The sequence below is a fragment of the Pundamilia nyererei genome, unplaced genomic scaffold (assembly GCF_000239375.1).
Source record: "Pundamilia nyererei isolate P.nyererei 1_Seehausen unplaced genomic scaffold, PunNye1.0 scaffold00021, whole genome shotgun sequence".
In the NCBI taxonomy this organism is placed as follows: domain Eukaryota; kingdom Metazoa; phylum Chordata; class Actinopteri; order Cichliformes; family Cichlidae; genus Pundamilia; species Pundamilia nyererei.
The window spans coordinates 5156969-5164416 of record NW_005187422.1 but is presented as its reverse complement, the minus strand read 5'-3'; the positions used below and the strand labels follow the sequence as shown (position 1 = coordinate 5164416).

At 41.4% G+C, this 7448-nt stretch overlaps 1 protein-coding gene across 2 annotated transcripts in view; it reads left to right on the top strand.

The window, feature by feature from the left end:
- The window catches only part of plxnb1b (plexin b1b), an 88215-nt gene that overhangs the window by 43148 nt on the left and 37619 nt on the right, over positions 1 to 7448 (top strand). The gene's annotated exons all lie outside the window — the stretch shown is intronic.

Below are 7448 nucleotides of genomic sequence, written 5' to 3'. Positions count from 1 at the left end.
ACACACACACACACACACACACACACACACACACACACACAGTGCTGGTAAACAGTTCAGAAAGCTACTTGAATATATTAACAGTAATGTCATGCAAAGGCAAGACAACGGTTTGTCCTTTAATCACAGGCCTCAATGGTCCTTCGATTGGATATATCCGTTGTGATGCCGCCTCCTCAGTGAGTCTTCAGGCTGTATGTTGACCTTTCTGGACTGCAGTTTGGTAGTTCTTTTTTAAAATGAGCTAAAATAAATGTGGGGGAAAATTGGGAATTGTACAAAGAACAGTTGATCTCATCTCTAACATATTGGCAAAATTACTGCTTGGTTCATGAAATGTGTGCAGTTGCCAATATTGTTCTTAACACTGTTCAATTTTCTTTGAATAAGAATAATTCTAAATACTGCCATGTCCCAGTTTCTGTGAACAAGGAAACATTTTTACCTCGAGGTGAAGTGGTGACGATATTGTAAGAGAGACGCCTGCACAGCCGGACTGAAGTCAATGATGTCACAAAAGGACTTTTCCAAAGTTTTTTCACCAGTGTGAATAAACTTTGGTAGAGTTTAAGGCTACTAATGCGTTTTCATTTGAAAACACATCGTTTTCTCTCCATTTTGGCCTCCCGTCCACACTGAGACGGCGTTTTCGCTCTAGAAAACGCATACATTTGAAAACGGTGCTTTGGCATTGCAGTGTGGACAGCGAAAACAGACTTTTTGAAAACAATGACACATTTTAGTCATATGATGCAGTCATGTGACCAATTAAACTAAGACAGCGGAGGGCATTATACAGCAGTTGTTTTGTTTGCTCTCAATTTTGACAGCCCTAAAAAAGATTAATATCAGTCTGTACGTGCTCCTTTTCTTCAAATACTTTCATTCTCACTCGCTTTTGCTACTTTGTACTTTTGTGTTACTCGCAGCAACAACTTCACCTCATTGTTAGTCCATTTAAAAAAACGTTGCTTTTCCTCGACATTTTGCTGCGACGTTTCAAAGAACCAGACACTAAATAAACAGCAAGGAGGCAGGTCTTGTGTTTCACGCATGTGCAGTACTGGAACGTGAGCGTTTTCGACCGTTTTAATGTGGACGCACAACTCTGTGAAAACAACTGAAAATGCTGGTGTAGACGAAAACGGCACTTTCAAATCTATCCGGGTTAGTGTGGGCGTAGTCTAAAAAGATAAAGGTGATGCTCAGGCTAAAATACCAGAGGTGCTGAATATCGCTTTTAGTTGGTATTTTATGTTTGTAAATGTAATTTCATATCTTTATGCATTGATTTGTAATTCTCAGCATTAGTTTTTTTGCGTGGGGGTTGCTTTGTTTTTGGACGGGGGGGGGGGACCAGTATAAAGAAAACACTGAATCAAACTTGTGAATGAAATTTTTGTCTGCACAGATTTTTTTTTCTTTTTTTATATATGCAAATACTTGTGTGTATTCACCATTTGTGAATGAGCCTCGGTGTGAGGATGGACACAAACAGATGGAACATGCATCAAGGTTGTATTCACAGTGCATTTTCTTCTCTGTGGCAGATCATACCTCATCCTCTGAACTTTTTATGTGTCTCTAGGTTTTAGTTTATTGTAGATGATAACACTCCCACCTCGCCAACACTAAGAACTGAGTGGAAGGCATAAGATATGACTTACCCTGAAACATAATAGCTTGGATTTCATTCAGAAGTCGTGGCCTTGCAGCGCCGTAGATACTCTGTGGTGTGTCTACTGTCAGCCGCACCTGTTTGCTGCATCTGATCCAGATACGATCCAGATAAACCGACCCTCTTTTATAGCTTCCTGTCTGGCAGCTGTTGCTGTTTGTTTATGATAGCCCTCATGGCTCGCTACTTGCTCTCATTTAACATTTAATTCCACCACAGTCGGGCACTTCGTCACACAGCTTAAAGTCATGTCATGCTTTTCTAGTCCCTCAGGACCCCAAAGTGCTTTACACAACCAGTCATTCACACATTCACAAACTGGTGATGGCAGCTACATTGTAGCCACAGCCACCCTGGGGCGCACTGACAGAGGCGAGGCTGCCGGACACTGGCGCCACTGGGCCCTCTGACCACCACCAGTAGGCAACGGGTGAAGTGTCTTGCCCAAGGACACAACGACCGAGACTGTCCAAGCTGGGGCTCGAACCGGCAACCTTCCGATTACTTCTGGAAAGACCTTTTCTTTTAATGATGAGAAACAGTCAATATAACTGCAGTAAGGAGAGTAAGGGCGATCATGGCTCAAGAGTTGGGTGTTCGTCTTGTAATCGGAAGGTTGCCGGTTCGAACCCCAGCTCAGACAGTCTTGGTCGTTGTGTCCTTGGGCAAGACACTTCACCTACCGCCTACTGGTGATGGCCAGAGGGGCCGATGGCGCGATATGGCAGCCTCACTTCTGTCAGTCTGCCCCCCAGGGACTGACACTGTAGCTGCCTCCACCAGTGTGTGAATGTGAGAGTGAATGAATAGTGATATTAAAACGCTTTGACGGGTCCCGAAAAGTGCTATAAAAATGCAATCTATTATTATTATTATTATTAGTTTTAAAACTAGGTTTTTGTTATTGAACTTTCACATTATTTTGTTGTCTGTTAACTTGAAGGGATGCTAACCAACAGAAGGCAGAGCCTAAAAGATATTTAGATCTTTAAGTTGTAGTTTTTGGAAGAAGATGTACTTAATGGATGGTGAGCCCAAGATAGCGTACGCGTCTTTAAATCTGCCAAACTGAAAAAGCTGAGAACAAGCGTTTTGTGTCTGACATACAGAGAGGCTGATTTATCGTGAGGAAATAGGAACACATGTCCATGTGCTTGGTCAAAGTCATCGAGGGCCACCCAAACACAGAGGTGATCCTTAAGACCCGATCCTTTCCTGTGCCAGGCTCATCCTCTGTCACCCTAAAGTGATTTCCTCAGGGTCATAAAGTTTAACAGCCATGGGAACTTCCTGTACGGAGGCAGTGAGAAGTGACTGCCCTTGTCTGACAACTGAAACGTGTCCAGGAAAGCTCACCGTTATGGCACTGAGGAACTTCATCCCTTAAATAGTCCTGACCCAGAAACCTATGAACTTTTATGTCTTCATTTCTGGAAAGATGTTTCCTTCCGGAAGAAAGCACGGGCCAACGATTTCCCTCCTCCTCATTTCCCTTTTCATTCCTGCTCCCCATGAAGTTCATCACCAGTTAAAATACGTTCTTTAAGATGGGTGGCAATTATTGAGGGTTTCTCTATAAATAACTATTTGGAAATCCATTATGTCAAATAGAAGTTAAGGAAAGACTGTTTTTGGCTTTAGGTAAACATGTTGTTCTGTGACTGTAGGCATGTTGTTGGCACCTCACCTCAGGTAATCCATTGGAGCATGTGATCTAATTAGACTTTGGAGCAAATTTCTGCATAAATTTGCATATTAATGGAGGGTTTTAAGAAAAAATGCTCCTTCTCTTGGATATTTGAGCTTTGCTTTGTGTGTCATTATTACTAAGAATGCAGAACATGAAGCTGGTTCATCGAATGGCTACATTTCTTATTTGCATTGTTGTCTCAATATACATTCAACAAGACCCATCCAAGGAAAAAGTAGAGTAGAGGTAAAGTAAAGACTACTACGAGTAACGAGTTTATTTCCCAATCCTTCCTGAAGGAAACACAAAGATTTGGCAGCTGCAGAAACTTCAGGGTCCATTTCTTGTAAATTCAAATGTAAACTTAATACGCTGCCACTTTGATCGGTCCAGCTCATACTCCAATGGGATATGGTATATACTCTGTCTATTGGAAACAAAAGAAGACTGCAGAGGCGAGCAGCAGCTTCTCAGATTTGATTATTGATTAACCATTTGAAGTTCCAAGTCGATGTATTTCTTGTGTTTGTATAAATCCTAGTTTTCTTCCACTTTATTATGCAAAACAGGCGATTCTGTGCCGGTTTTCACATCAAACTCTTCCATGATTGCATTTTCTGAAAATGAGGAATGATGTCCAACAGCTGCACTCACTGTAAAGTGAATGTTAGCTTTAATAATCATACTGTTTGCAATGCTGGACAAAGGCAGTTTCATGATCAGGCCTACTTGTGGTTTAAAACAAACAAACATAAATAAATATATATGTATGTATCCATCCATCCTCTTCCACTTACGTAATTCAGGGTTGCGAGGGGGCTGGCGCCTGTCCCAGCTGCCGTAGGGGAAGAGGTGGGGTACAGCCTGGACAGGTCACCAGCCTGTCACAGGGTTTGTCCACACTCATGGACAAATTAAAATCACCAATCAATGTAACCCCACTAACTACATGTCTTTGGGTCATGGGAGGAAGCATAGAGATCCCACACAGACGCACGGAGAACATGCAAACTCCCCGGATGGTGGATTAGAACACTGGACCTTCTTGCTGTGAGGCGTAGGTGTATTAATGTTGTTTATACCACTCGTGTAGCAAAGCAGTAACACTGGTGACCTAGTGAAACAAAGAAGAGGAGGATGTTGGACAGCCAATGTGTGTCAGCTCTCACAGACTTCAAACCAGGGGTGTCAAACATAAGGCTAGGGGCCAGAATCGGCACGGCAAACACTCCAATCTGGCCCAGCGGGCTGCTTTTAGACAATGGCATAAATTGGGACTTTAAAATGTGTGAAAATGCAGTTTAACAAAAAATGTTTTTGTTTTTTTTAAAAAGAAAAGAAAGCAAAGAACTGCTGTGGCGTTTCACACTTCAACAAGTAAATGAAATGATTTAATTGAGAAATGGTTTACAGCCGGTAACGGGTCGCACAAGAGACATTTTCTATGGATTAACCCAAAAGTTGTGTTGTGTAATGTGAGATGCAGTGTAAATGTGTAATCAAGCTTTACAGTCAGTCCCGCCCACTTAAGATCAAAGTGGCCTTTATGTGGTCACGATGTAAATGAGTTTGTTACTTTAAAGCATCCTTTGTAAATGCTGTTTGTTGGTGTAGAGATTTTTGGAGTGAGTGTTTGTTTTGTTTAAAGCGTAGTAGGAAGAAGTTCTCATTATAGGCATGTGTTTGTGCTCCTGCTTGGTTGTGTTTATTCTCTAAATCATGTCACTAATTAGAAACTTGCTTTATTTCCCTCCCCCTTGTTCTGTGAATGAATGGGTCATTATGGATGGTCGCTGTAATTAATGGTCACCTCATCCTCTAGCTTCACTCCCCTCTTGCCCCCTCTCATTCTTTCTCTGGCTTATTATCATTAGTCACATTCCATCAGTTCTCAGTGAGCACTGAGGCTTGTCTGCACTCGTTTCTGGTCTTTTTTTCTCTCGTGTATCCCCTTCCTCTTTTCCTCACCCCCTTCCTCGCAATTTTACGATTGTCCTTCTGTAGCCCTGGGCCAGCTTTTTCACTTCAGATATACTCTGTGCCCTGCTCTGCTGTTGCTCTCATCCGTCTCCTTCAGAATAACTGAGTATAACAGGATAACTGAGTTGAGAATGAATGAAAAGATGGACTCGGTGAAGCAGATGATGGCTCAGTTTAATGCTCTGTGGTGCTGTGGAGTCTGGCAGGCGTGGTTTGTGCTACAGGGAATCTCTCCTGCTGGTCCCATTCATCTGCTTCAGCACCCACTACTATCATGACCTTAACAATATATTAGTACATTTACCTTACTATTTATTTTTTTTGCACATTTACACTAAATCTGTCCCTTTTGCTTGCGCTGTCTTTGGACGCTCATATTCAGTGTAGTCATGGTCTCTTAGCTCTGCGGGAAGCTGCTTGTTTGGAGCCATTTGTGGTTTATGGATCCCCACTGACACTGCAATGATTCAACACTACTACACTGCAGAACAGTCTACTCAGACAATTTGCATATGAACCAAACTATTATAGTGAACTGAAATAAAACCTAAAAACTAAGCGTGGAAGAAGTTTTTTAGTAAACTAAAATATAACAAAAGCATAACATACAGGAAATGGCTTCAGTTCTACTGTTTGGGGAAATCTGTCATAAAAGCCATAATTGGGCTCATCTCCACAAAGTCTGCTTTGGTACTTGCGTGTTTTATGTTGGGGTTTCTTTTGTTTTTGTTAATAGTTTTGTACAGTAGACAGGAAGTACTGGGACGACTTGTTGGTGAACTTTCTGAATGGTGAATGGACTGGTTCTTAAGTTGCACTTTTCTGATCTACCTGAGCACTCAAAGCACTTTTAATTAGACACTAGTGAGATAGCAATTGACCTACTGGTCTTAGTTCCAGTGTAGCGAGGCTTTAATGATGGGGTCATTGTATTAGTGTATATTCTGGGTGTAAAGCTTAAAGTGTCTTTTTCTAGCTTTATTGTATTTCCAAATGTCTTTGGGTGCCTGCATCTTTCATAACTGCTGGAAAAGTGCATATTTTATTGCTACTGAGTGAGGAGACTAGAACAAGACTGGAGTCCATTACATAAAAGAACATTTAGATAAAAGCAATTACAGGCACATATTTCTTCGCTCTTACATCTGGCGGATGCCCAAGGCGTGCTGAAGTTAGAAGGCTGCACTCCGAGTCCAAATGTAGGGGAATTGAATCAGGAGTCCATTTTCTAGTTCTCAGGTGTCTGAAACTTTGAAGTTGAGTCTGATTGGATTATTTGATGCAGGAATGGGAAACCTTTTCTACATTTCTGTAAGTGTCACAGTGGTCCAGTTTAGTGTGCTTTTGGCTTTTTGTTTTGCAGCTTTGTGAAAATAGTAGATTGCTAACTGGGGCCTGCAAAGTCGAAGGGTTAGAGAACACATCCCTTAATTCTAACGCTGTTACAGTAATGTTAGTTTAACTTGGTAATCCTGGAAAAAGAAAGCCACTCTATATTTTTTTTGGAATAATTCTTTTATAAATGAATGTGCCAGTCATTTCTGCCTCTGCTCTGTTAGGCTCGTAACTGGTCCCAAGTATAATCCTCACAGGGAACTTTTCCACCAGGGAGCTGCAGCTTTATAAATAAGATATAAACACTAGCTTCCCCCACCCTCAGGGGTCAAAGGAGCCTGTGTTTGGGTTTATATGTGATCATTCCCAGCTCAGTCACCAAATGAATCTGCGTGCTTGACCTCATTGGCTGTGCAGGAAGATGCATGTTGTTGGATGGAAAATCAGAAACATTTGGATGAGAATTGACATTTGGTAACATGTGTATATAATGTGTGATATAAAGTATCCATTATGATGATAATAATAATGCTTTTATTGTTATTGTTATTATTATTATTATTAGTAGTATTAATAATAATAACAACAACAGCAATGATAATGATGATACTGTCCTTGGCCTCTTACCAGACCTTTACCCTCATTCCCATATATAGGAGATTTCCACCAACAAAGCAAGCTTTCTAATGCTCTTAATCTGGCAGGGGAAAAGGTGTGTGTGTGTGTGTGTGTGTGTGTGTGTGTGTGTGTGTGTGTGTGTGTGTG